Here is a 13,536-nt window from a genome sequence, read left to right on the forward strand (position 1 = left end):
ATTTTCTCTCAAATGAGAATGTGGCCTGTCCCTTTTTCCCCAGAGTATGTACAAGTCAGAAAGACCAAAAACAGCTCTCTGGTGTTATTTGCTCATCCTGACTTGAGATAACACATTGGAGGCGACTGACCCCTGTGTGCTTCTGACATGCAAACGAGGTACCCCACTTTGGCTACTTGCAATACCTCCAGGGTCCTGGGCATTGTACGTAGCAGCCTTGCTATCAGAATCCTCTCAAAATTGCCTCCTGTCCTACCCTTTCTGGTGTTTTCCCCATCTGCGATGGTTTGCAAGAAACATATCCCCACAGGCTTATGTATTTGAAGACTTGGTGGTGCTGGGTGTGTGTGTGTGTGTGTGTGTGTGTGTGTGTGTGTGTGTGTGTGCGCGTTATTAGGAAGTAGAGCCTTGCTGGAGGAACTACATCACTGGTGGAGGGCTTTGGGGGCTTAAGGCCTTACCCCCACTTCATGTTTGCTCTCTCAGCTTCCTGTGTGTGATGAAAATGTAACGGGCCAGCTTCCCATCCCTGTCACGTTGCCATGCCAGGCCTTCCCTGCAGTGATGGGCCCTCATCTTCTAGAAACATACACCAAAATAAATCCTTTATTCCTTAGTTGCCTTTGGTTATGTTATTTTATCATAACAATAAAAGTAACTAATACATACTATTTTAACAGTCATATAACCTAGCATTAATACTATTTGATCATTTGTATGGGCACATTAACTTCTCCCAAGCCATAAGTTCCCTTATAGCTCACAGACATCCACTTTATCGTTATGTGCATAATGACCTTTCTCACAAAGATTCACACAAAGACTTGAAGTCTCTGAACAATTCAATGCTTTATCTGTAAATGAGATTTGAATTTCTCATCCACGGCATTGTGTGAGGAAGGTGTTTGGAAGAATAGGATACTTTGAAGAAATTAGATATTTAAGGCCAGTTGTCTTTTGGCCCTTCTGTTTGAAGTGTGATTTCTCCACTGTGCTAGTCACAGAGATGCTGAACCCATCATCCTCTGCACCCTTCATACACACCCCAGATCTGCGACCTCCATCCAGCCACTCATCCTAGAAACCTCAGTTTAAACCTTGCCTGCTATATCTGATCAGCCATCAGAAATCTGCCAATCTTACAAGACCCGTTCATTTGCATTTCTTCTGCTCCAGGCCATCTTAGTATCATTAATATCACCCCTACTCAAGGTTGATCTACTGCAACCTCCTTCAGGGTGGAAATGATTTGGTTTGTAAATTACAGATCATATAAAGTCATTCTCTAACTTAAAACCCAATCACTCAAAGTCACACTTGCCTGTGAGCTCCTGAAATGTCCCCCCCTCAAGGCCCACTGAAATCTGTCTTTAGCCCACTCCATCAAGCCACTTCACCTCCTCTTTCACATTTCAGACTTCAACAAAGACACCACTTCATGTGCACGCACATGCACACACACACGCACAAGAGCACACATTAATTTTAAGTTCCATAAGGAGAAGAATCAGGCATGGGTTTTGTTTGGCTTCTAATGTCTACAAATATGAATGAAACTAGGAAATAAGTGACTGAATTAATTGCAAGGCTAATTTTTTTTAAGTTTTATTGAGTTAGTTCCTTAATGATTTCATACATATATAATATGTATTCTGATTATTGTCACTTCTCCCTCTCTCCCCAATAGGGGATGCCCCTTTTTCCTACAAGTCCCCTTATCACATTCAAGCATTTTTAATTTTTTCATTTTGTTTGTTTTGTTAAGAGACCCAATGAGTCTAGCCAGAATCATCTGTGTGACTGTGGATTTAGAAAAATGGAGCATGGTGAGTTCACCAGTGGGCCCCATACTATTTTGAAAATATCTGTGTAAATTTCTGTGTTATAGAATATTAGTTAAAGATGTGCTACATTTATTTATGCTGTGGAATATTTGTTTAGTGATGCAAAGATGTGTTGTATTCTTTTATATTACATTTGTTTAACTCTGTGAAGTTGTGTTACTGTGCTTGTCTAAAACACCTGATTGGTCTAATAATGAGCTGAATGGCCAATAGCTAGGCAGGAAAAAGGATAGGCAGGCCAGCAGGCAGAAAGAATAAATAGGAGGAGAAATCTTGGAAGAAGAGATAGAGGAGAGAAAAAAGGAGAGGAGGATGCTAAGGGCTAGCTACTCAGCCACACAGCTAGACACAGAGTAAGAGGGAAAGAAAGGATATACAGAAACAGAGAAAGGTAAAAGCCCAGAGGCAAAAGATAGATGGGATAATTTAAGTTAAGAAAAGCTGACTAGAAACAAGTCAAGCTAAGGCCAGGCATTCATAAATGAGAATAAGTCTCCATTTATTTAGGAGCTGGTGTAAGGCCCCCCCAAAGAGAAAATAGTTTAAAAAAAAAACACAACTACAATATCATTTCCCTTATTAGGTGATGTCCTTTATGGGACACAGTCAGTGTCACCTAGCAATGGTAAACACATTTTCAAAGTAACTACCCAACAAATGTGGGTTGACTTACTGATTAAGAGCTGATTTACTATAATCTATAGTTACTCAAGAAATTTTAAGCTTCAAAAATGATGCATTTGGTGCTAGAGAAGTAATTGAATCAGTAGTGCACTTGCCTAGCACATACGAAGTGTTGAGGTCAATCCCCAGCATGCCACATGCCTACAAACTTAGCACTCAAAAGTTTGAGGTAGAAGGATCAGAGAAATTCAAGGTTATCCCTCAGCTATAAATATCAAGTTCAAGGTCAGCCTGGGCTATGTGTGGTCATGTACTAAAGCAAAACATATTCATCATCATTTTAAGTAACTGACTTCCACTCTTCCAAAATTAGCCTAAAATGGTAGTTTTATCCAAACTTCCAAGAGAGAGGAAAATATACACCTTTTTGGGGGAAAATTACCCCCAATATCTTCAGGAAACTTAAACCCCCATGCTCTATCAAGACTAGCTGAACCTACTTAGTCCCTTCAACTGCTTCTTAATAGACTTAATTAACAATATCCCAAATGGAGAGCCCCACTGATGTCCTAAGCCTCCTAAAAAAATTTTCTACTGTGCCTCTTCTGAAATGTCTCATAAATTAACTGAATTATTTATTGTACACTTTCAACTTTATTATTGCAATCAAAATTGTTTATAATATCTTTTTGAAGCTGCAAGATGGCATACTGAAACCCAGATACTATTCCAGGGGATGATCTGAGACCAAAGTTCAAAGACAGAGGCGGAAAGGACTCTCCCTAGAGCTTTTTACTTTGAAAGGGGAAGAAAAGCAATGCATACTCTATCGGCAGATTCTTAAAGCCGTACACACAACTAAAGCCTGACTATACAAACAAAATGAGAAGTCTCTGGGATGAAACGAAAGGGTCCATCTGGCTAAGTGTCTTCATGCAGCTGGAGTTACAGCCTCCCATGGTCATGTCTGCAGCTGTTAGGATCTACTTTCCAAAGAAGCACTGATTCATCCCTATTTCCCGTCTACCCTGTGTATAAACTCTTTGCTCCATGGTTGTCTCCTTGGGAATTATGTCCATTTGGGGAAAATATCTAATGGTTTCTGAAACTCAGGGTTCCATTCCCATTGCAAATCCTCATTCCACTCTGCAAGCCTCTTGCTTTGGTTATTCATGGTGTGTACATTTCATAGATACTTTAGAAATGTGTCAGTTCGGAGGGCTTTATCAATTTCCCACTTCTTTGCACCTCTTTCTTCAAGTGAAAATGAAATAATTTTGAAACTAATAATGTTTCAGATTTCAGAATTACTGGTTCTCCAGAAGTGGGACAGCTCCCTAATCATTTTGAAAAAAGAAATTGATATTAGTGAAAGAAGATAGAATTGATAATAGCTACACACAAAATTTATACTATATGAAGTTGTTGTTACTTAATATTATCAAATACATAGTGTTTTTGTTTGAAGCAAAACATTCAGTCTCTTTACTAATGGAATTTATCTTGCACACACACAAAAACCCCAAACCAATTTTTCATTGGAATATCCAGGAAATTTGATTTATTATAATATAATTACCGTTTTGATTCAGGATACTGTAGAGGTACATCTATAATTGCATAAGCACAAGTATTAAAAATCTGTTTTGTATTTTAAATTATTAACATTTTTATTGCTTGCATTAATAAAATAACAAAAACGAAGAGCTCTAGGAGCCTGAGGATATAGCTCGGTGGTGGATCATTTGCCTAGCATGTGAGAGGCCTTGAGATATACCCTTAGCCCAGCACAGAAAGAAGAGGAAGGAAGGGAGGGAGGGAGAGATGAAGGAGAGAAGAATGGGAAACAAAGACAGGAAGAAAAGGGGGAGGAGGGAAGAGAAGATAAGGGAAAAAACACAATGACTCTCAAAAGACAAAACATACAAAATGAACAATTCACAAATCACCCAGAATAGACCCAAAATGACTGTGCAAAGTGATGTTCTCCAGAGTGCTCAGTCTAAGAAAGGGAAATGAGAGGTAGGCAAAGCAGGAGAATGACTGTTGGGGGCAGACGGAACTTATTTCTGAAATCCCCATTTCCCTCTTATGAAGATTCAGGTGTCTGCATTTAAGACCTATCTGGAAAAGCCAGATGGAGGCCCATCCAGGGAATTCTCTCCATCTAAAATCCTAAAGTTAATCCTACCCACAAAATCTTTTTCTTTTTTGCTATATAATATAGTATTCACAGTTTCTAGAGTTGAGGATGTAAATTTCTTTTGGGGGTGCTATAAACCAAGTGTATGTATTCCTCAAAATTCATATTAATGGATGAAGATGAACAGGAAACAACATACACATACAGCAGAATATTATTCAGCCTTAAATAGAAAGAGGATCTTGGCACATGCTACATCATGGATGAACCTTGAAGACATTGTGTCAAGTGAAATAAGACAGTAACAAAGTAATAGGTTAATCCATTTATATTAGTTGAGTTGTTAAGAAATGCAAATTTGGATTGGGTGGTGGTGGTGCATGCCTTTAATCCTAGCACACAGGAGGCAGAGCCAGGCAGATCTCTGTGAGTTCGAGGCCAGCCTGGTCTGCAGAGTGAGATCCAGGACAGGCACCAAAACTATGCAGAGAAATCCTGTCTCAAAAAAACAAAAAAAGAAAGAAAGAAAGAAAGAAAGAAAGAAAAGAAAAGAAAAGAAAAGAAAAGAAAAGAAAAGAAAAGAAAAGAAAAGAAAAGAAAAGAAAAGAAAAAGAAATGAGGGTATGGTCTTTGTGATTTTTTTTTTAATTATTAAGATTTTTTTCATTCTTTTTACACACCAATCAAAGATCCCCCTCTTCCCTCCTCCCTCTCCCCAGCATCCCCCTTCCAACCCACCCCTCACTCCCACCCATAAGAAGGCAAGGCCTCCCATGGGGAGGCAATCCAGTAGAGGCAAGTCCAAGCCCTTCCCCCTGCCTCAAGCCTGTACGAGGTGTCCCCTCATAGGTAGTGGGCTCCAAAAAAGCCCACTCGTGCACCAGAGATGGATTCTGATCCTATTGACAAGGGGCTCCCCAAGCAGATCAAGCTACACAACTGTCTCACCATGTAGAAGATTGTAAATAGATCCATAGCTATCGCCATGCACAAAACTCAAGTCCAAGTGGATCAAAGACCTCAATATAAAACCAGTAACACTGAACCTGACAGAAGAGAAAGTAGGAAGTACTCTTGAATGCATTGGTACAGGAGATCACTTCTTAAATATAACAACAGTAGCACAGACACTGACAACAACAATTAATAAATGGGACCTCCTGAAACTGAGAAGCTTCTGTAAGGTAAAGGACACAGTAAATAAGACAAAACTACAGCCTACAGAATGGGAAAAGATTTTCACCAACCTCACATCTGATAGAGGGCTGATCTCCAAAATATATAAAGAACTCAAGAAACTAGACATTAAAATAATGAACAATCCAATTTTAAAATGGGCTATAGAGCTAAACAGAGAATTCTCAAAGGAAGAATTTAAAATGGCCAAAAGACATTTAAGGAATTGCTCAGCATCCTTAGTCATCAGGGAGGTGCAAATCAAAACGACTCTGAGACATCATCTTACACCTGTCAGAATGGGTAAGATCAAAAGCACTGCAGACAGCTTTTGTTGGAGAGGATGTGGAGCAAGGGGAACACTCCTCCACTCTTGGTGCGAGTACAAACTGGTACAGCCACTTTGGAAATCAGTTTGACAGTGTAGCTGAAGTTTTCTCCAGTCCTGCCTGGCCCGTGGTCAGGACAAATCTCTCACACCTGCCAGTCCCGCAGCAGCTCAAACCCAATCAAGTAAACACACAGAGACTTATATTACTTATAAACTGTATGGCCGTGGCAGGCTTCTTGCTATCTAGTTCTTATATCTTAAATTAACCCATATCTATTAGTCTTATAAGTTGCCATGTAGCTCGTGGCTTACCGGTACCTTACATCTCGCTTTTCATGGTGGCGGCTGGCAGCGTCTCTCTGACTCAGCCTTCCACTTCCCAGAATTCTCCTCTCTCCTTGTCCTGCCTATAATTCCTGCCTGGCTACTGGCCAATCAGTGTTTTATTTATTAACCAATCAGAGCAACACATTTAGCATACAGAACATCCCACAGCATGGCAGTTTCTCAGAAAATTGGCAATCAATCTACCTCAAGACCCAACTTTATCTCTCTTGGACATATATTCAAGGAATGCTCAATCATACCACAAGAGACACATGCTCAACTATGTTCATATTTGTAATAGCCAGAACCTGGAAACAACCTAGATGCCCCTCAACTGAAGAAAGGATTAAGAAAATGTGGTACATATACATAATGGAGTACTACTCAGCAGAGAAAAAAATGACATCATGAAATTTGCAGGCAAATGGATGGAACTAGAAAATATCACCCTGAGTGAGGTAACCCATACTCAGAATGACCAACATGGTATGTACTCACTCATAAGTGAATACTAGATATAAAGCAAAGGGTAATCAGGCAACAACCCACAACTCCAGAGAAGCTAACTAACAGGAAAGACCTGGGGACACATGGACCGCCCTGGGAAGGGGAAATGGATGAGATCTCCATGAGTAAACTGGGGATGAGGGGTGGTCAATGGAGGGCAGGGGATAGGGCATGAGAGCATAAGGGAATGGGATGGTTGAGCTGAAACAGGGAGGGAGGGGGAAAGCAATAAAAGAGATACCATGAAAGAGGGAGATATCATGGGGCTAGAGAGAAACCCAGTTCTAGGGAAGTTGCTAGGAATCCCCAAGGATGACCCCAGCCTGGACTACTAGCAATAGTGGATAGGGTGCCTGAACTGAACTGGCTTGCCCCAGAGATCAGACCAGTGAATACCCTAACTGTCACCACAGAGCTTTTCTCCAATGACTGATGGAGGCAGATGCAGAGATCCACAGCCAATCACCAGGCAGAGCTCCAGGAATCCAGTCAAAGAGAGAGAAGAGGGATTCTATGAGCAAGTACATCAGGATCATGATTGGGAAACATGCAGGGATGACCAAACAAAACTAGAGGGAACTCATGAAAGTTGAAGCAACAGTTGTGGAGCCTACATGGGACTGGACTAGGCCCTCTGCACTATCTTTTTTTTTTTAAATAGAAAAGTTCTATACATTAGATTTGGTGCACTGATCATCACTTGCCTTGTCTGATCCACCTTTAGTAACTGCCATCTGTGTCTACTCAAATGCAAGAGTTCAGGTTGCGTACTCTCGGACCTTTATTCAGAAACTACTTTTTTAGTTCACCTCACCATACTCATCTTTAGGGAAATGGAAAATAGTCTGCATTTAAAAAAAAAAGCTGGGCTTGGTTCAAGACATCAGTCTCTTTTTTTTGAAATAATTCAAGCTCCCCAAGAAAACAAAAGACAGAAGGACCGTTAAATGTGTTTTAACCATTAAAAAAGGTAGGCGGATGTTCCTTCCCTTTATCTATATGAGAAATTTCCCTTCCTGACATTGAGCCATGTTCACTTCTCCCAAGAGGGAATAAAGTGTTCTCTGTGAAAGCGCAGCCTCTATTCCCCAGTGCTCTGGCCCCATGCCGGCAACAGATACAGCCAAATAAAGGGCTCAGAGAAGTTCCTCAGGTGCCAGGGGAGTGCTATCAGAGGAAACCATCTTCCTCCCTGTGACAAGGCATGTGGATCCCCAGCATACTTACAAAAAAATGGGGCCCCCAAGGAGTAGAAATTCATCAAATACCCAGTGGGGAATTTTGTACAGAACAGCAATGGAAACCAGTGGGAACAGAGTTTTATTAACTCCAAAAAGTTGTACCAATTGGGTTCTTAGAAATACCACTCAGAAATACATGCCTGGAGACAAAGGACTTTCAGTGACAAGTATAATACAATGTGTAAGGAAAAAATGTGTTTCTTTGCCTAAGATTCCAATATTAAACATGGGGACTGGTTCAGTTTACAAAATACAATTATCCACAGCAGGAAATAGTGGATAACTAGAACACCAATGTAATACACGCTACAGCTTGGATGTGCAAAATATTTGTAAATATAATCTCTCTTACTAGTTTAGCATAATTAAATGAGTCTTTATACCATGATGGGCAGCAGGGGATTAAAAAAACAAAACTGTCTAATCTGGTTGAGGTGGCGTTCAGTCCTCCAGAAAAGAAAGCACAGTCTCAGATTTCCCAGGTGCCTCCAGGTCCCCAAGAAGACTGATAGAGTAAGGCAGATGCTTTGGAACTTTAGAGACCTTTGCACTCTGAGGTGACACGTTTCTCCTCTGGCTCCTGTGTGAAGCTGAATCTGGCTACAGTATCTCAAGGTCTGCTTCCTCCCTCCCTCCCTCCCTCCCTCCCTTCCCTCTCTCTTTCTCTGATGGTCATTGATGAGGGATTCTTTCATTGGAAGCTCAATCATGATCATAGAACAAAATACAGACTATTCTAGCTGGAAGGAACTAACCTCCATTTGACAGGACTGAACACCAATGTGGGCTTAAGTCAAGGCCTCCTACTTACTTTCTCACCGAAGAGGAATTTGCATCTGAACCACTGACTCTCTCTCTCTCTCTCTCTCTTTTTTTTTTTTTTTTTTTTTTTTTTTTTTTTTTTTTTTTTTTTTTTTTTTGGCTTTTCAAGACAGGGTTTCTCTGTGTAGTTTTGGTGCCTGTCCTGGATCTCACTCTGTAGACCAGGCTGGTCTTGAGCTCACAGAGATTCACCTGTCTTTGCCTCCTGAGTGCTGGGATTAAAGGCGTGCACCAACACCACCTGGTGAACCACTGACTCTTAATCATAATATACAAATTTAAAGGTTCTTGTTTTTTTTTAAGTTCATCCATGTTGTTACTCATGTGCCGTAGTCTAAATTTGAGTCTGCACTGTTACTTAACAATTAATTAAAACCTTAATATACAAACCTTTTTTTTTTCATTAGCCAAATCGGCCATTAACAAATGGCTTCCATTAATATGAGCTTACTAGATGTCTTTAACTTTCATACAAATATCTATTTACAACCTGGTAGCTCTGAGCTGATGCAAGGAACAGATGGTAGGGTTTCCCGAGTCTCCATATTGTGTCTTCAGAATGCTTTATGTCAAAGAAAGGTTTTTAATGCCACCAAGTAAACTGTTCTAAAGAATTCTTCTCATTCTTAAAAGTTAGACAAAAGAAGAAAACACCCAAAGAAATACTTCGATCAATCGGCAATTGATGGTTTCCACATCACAAGTGCACTTGATGGCATCATAGGGAGCCAAGGCCAGAAGTACCTGACTCCAGCACTCCATCCTCTGGGGAAGCTCCCCTGCAGAGCCTCTTCTCACAGCCATGTCTGCACATTTGCCTCTGTGCACAGTACATTTCCCCTACTCACAATAGAAGGTATTGTTCTATAAAGCTAGTCAAATTAATTATTTGAGCACCCCAGGATGTACAACATGAAAGAACACCTTTATAGATATTCAGGGCACTATATAATATGCCATGGTGAATTATTGACTCTAATGAGAACATCTCTCAAAGACTGAACTCTCAAGGGTGCTGGCTAAAGGGTGGGGAGGAGGGGCTCACACCCTAAATCAATAATTAGGAAGACAGAAGGAAGAGAAACAGACTGAGGAAGAGACTTCTGAAAACTGAACACTGTCATCTGACCATCTCCCTTGCTGATGATTCATTGAGTGAAGATTAACTTCAGTAACTTATTGACCAGCATACCAATAGCTTCTGAGATCTGTCGGCTGTGATTCCTGGAGTAGACAGACAAGGATACATGTTTAAGAGTGTTGGCCAAGAACAAAGTAATAGAGAAAAATGTTTGAGAATATTTAAACACTCTGTTACGTATGTTTCACATTTATATTAGCCAATCCAATGGCTGGACAGTTATCATACTGATCATTGTGTTGGGTTGAAATAGGGTACAAAAAGAAGTAACTAATGTTTTTAAAGTAGTTTTTATTTTATTCTGCACAAAAGGTTACTTTCATGTACATACAGAATGGACTTTGATTTATGCCCACTAGAACCTCTTCTCTTCTCACCCCAGTTCTCCCCACTCCTCTCCTGAGGTCTCTGCTCTCCCGTCTTACCACATGGTTTTATGCCTCCATATAAAATCTGGAGTGCCCAAGTGAGAGAAAGTATTCAGTATTTGTCTTTCTGAGACTGATTTAATTCACTCACTGTAATTCCCCCAGTTGCGTCCATTTTCCTGTGCATGACATCACTCCAGGCTTCTTTAATGTCCGAAAACTTTCCATTGTGATGCATAGCACATTGTGATATATAGTCTCTTTACCCATTCCTCTGCTGACCGACAGCTTGGCTGTTGCCCTAACTTCATAACTGTGAGTAATGCTGGGATAGCATCCCTCTGCAAGTGGAGTCCTCTGGCAGATGCATAGGAGTGGGAGAGCTAGGCCACACAGTAGGTCTGTTTAGTTTTTAAAGAGTCTTCATACTGATTTCCATCATGGCTGGACTAGTTTCTCTCCAGCATTGTCTAGGGATCCCTTTGTCCATGTCCTCTTCAACATTTACTTGTTTTCTTAATGACAGGCATTATGACTAGGATAAACGGAATCTCAATATGTATGTTTCGGGGGGAGGTATGTGTGTAGGTGCATATGTGTGTGTTGCTGTGTGTTCTTGTGCATGTGGAAGCTATGGAATAAATAACCCTCAAATGTGGATGATTTTTTTTTTTTTTTTAGGCAGGGTCTCTTAATAGCCTGGAACTCACCAAGTAGGCTAGGCTGGCTGACCAGAGAGTCCTAGAAATCTGCCTGTATCCGTCCTCCCAGGACTGGGGTTACAAGTGAGTCCATCACATCCAACTTTTTTAAGTGGTTCTGGGTATTACATTCAGGTCCTCATGCTGGCAAGGCAGGTAATGATCTCTCCAGCCCTTAATGTAGTTTTAATTTGCATTCTCCTAATGGCTAATGATGCTGAGCATTTTTTCATGTTTACTGGACATGTACATTTCATCTTTTGATAAGTATACTGATTTCATTAACACATTTATTGGTTGGGTTGTTTGACTTCTTGTTGTTTAGGGGTTTTTTGTTTGTTTGTTTGTTTTAGTGCTTTGTGTTTTCCAGATATTAATTCTCTATCAGATATATAGCTAGCAAAGATTTTAAGATTATTTTATGTATTTATTTATTGAGGTTGAGGGGGCACATACCATTGTGAACAGGAGGAGGCCAGTGGCCAGCTTTGTGGAGTTGATTTTCTCTTACTATCTTTATATGGACTCCAAGAATTGAACTCTGGTCACTAGTCTTGTGTGGCAAGTGGCATCTCACTGGCCTAAGAGTTTAAAGGAGTTTGAAGTTTATCTATAGATACCAAAAATGTCTTTAATGCAAAGAAATTCCCTGCGTTTCTAAAAAGCCATTGTGCTTACTGTTAATACAGGATTGTCTCTTTGACTGCATCCCTGTCTTAACGCTCACGCCGTATGAAAGTGAACATTTCCCCTTTCCGTGTGTGTGTGTGTGTGTGTGTGTGTGTGTGTGTGTTCACAGGTGTGCAGGCAAATGTGGGTGCGGCACATGGAGGCCAGGGTAGGTGTAGGGCTCTTCTTCAGTCTCTCTTAAACTTTGAGGCAGGGTCTCCCAATCAAACCCAGCCTCCACGGGTATGGCTAATCTTACTAGCCAGCTTGCTCTGGGGATCCCCAGTTTTGAGATTTCCAAAGCTGTAATTATAGGCAGGCCTCCATGCACACTGAGCATGTATGTGGGTTCTTAGGATCCAAACTTCAGTCTTCCTACCCAAACAGCAAGCACTTTAGCTGCTGAACTAGTCTCAAAGCAAGCTTCCTTAAAAGATAGTTTTAGTTCTTGCCATGTATCTGGCAAAAAAGCAAAGAGGTGGTGTGGGTTTCCTGAAACATGACTGACAGAAGGAAATGTGTAAGTACAGCCTGCAGCAAATTCTCGGTTATTTCTAACATCACTTCTGAATATTGTATTGCACATTTTCCAATTTTTTAAAAAGGAGACAAAAACCTCAATATGCAGCCCAGGCTGGTCTCAGACTAGCCATTCTCCTGCGTCCGTCTCCTGGAGTGTTAAAGCGGCATGCGTTACCATGCCCAGCTCACAAAGTTTTTTCTGACTGAATACCACGTGGAAGAATGGTGTTACAAGCCCTCTCTCACGGAGATTCAATCCATGATGGTCTTGAAGCATGGCTGAGATCTCAAAATTCAGCTCCTGAGACCAGTAGAGAAATCAACATATATTTTACTTTACATGGTAGATTTTCAGAAATAACTGGTATTCTTCCACTTGTCTGGCAGTACTACAGAGGCTGGGGATCGGTTTGCAGACACTCAGGGCTTGCTGATGTTGGCTGCTCAGCATTTCCTGTGTATCTGCCACATGAAGGGACTCTGATCAGCCCTGTTCCAGTCCTTACAGCTCTCAGCCAACAGTGGACCGTATAAAGAATCCACTCCCTCCAGTAGGGCTTCAGATGAAGTTACCTTTTCACTGAGGCGTGTCTTGTCCAGGACCCATCTTTCTATTGCCACAGCTTCTAGAACCTGAGTTCTGCTTCCTTTGGCCCAGAACACTCATGACTAGAACTCCTAACCCAAGCTCAGGATTCTTCTCACCCACCCAGCCCACCCCGCCTACCTCTTCTGGATGAGTACACAGACACTTCCACATTGTTTCCTCATTCTGAGGCTTTATGAGAGGGTGATGGTAACTGTGGTAACCCTTTGTGATTTCCCTATGGAGCTTTTGGAGACACTGATGTTCTGTATTGTTTTATCATCGTAGGAAACACTGGCCTCAAAAGGCAAAAACAGTCACTGGTGAAGGAAATCTTCCTCAAAGGCTGGAAACACAATCTCCTTTCATGATAGTGAGCAAATCTCTTCTGTTGCTTCTGGAGCTCTTGTTGCCCCTCTGTGCAGTATTCACAGCATTCAAGTATATTAGGCGTTCGCATCATTTATGTATGGCCCAGGCTCTGTTCTCAGCCTATGTATTAGTACAGCTAACCGCAGTTCACTTGGCATTGCT

The 13,536-nt window shown here is 41.1% G+C and overlaps 1 long non-coding RNA gene across 2 annotated transcripts in view; it reads right to left on the reverse strand.

Moving 5' to 3' along the window:
* LOC131905650 (uncharacterized) overlaps positions 1-13,111 on the reverse strand; it is a 38,169-nt gene extending 25,058 nt beyond the window's left edge. For both annotated transcript variants that reach the window (XR_009378006.1, XR_009378005.1), the window contains exon 1: positions 12,990-13,111. This is a non-coding gene — a long non-coding RNA (uncharacterized LOC131905650). The remainder of the gene's footprint in view (positions 1-12,989) is intronic.
* Between the last annotated feature and the right edge of the window lie 425 nt (positions 13,112-13,536).

The sequence above is a fragment of the Peromyscus eremicus genome, chromosome 3 (genome assembly GCF_949786415.1).
Source record: "Peromyscus eremicus chromosome 3, PerEre_H2_v1, whole genome shotgun sequence".
Lineage (NCBI taxonomy): Eukaryota > Metazoa > Chordata > Mammalia > Rodentia > Cricetidae > Peromyscus > Peromyscus eremicus.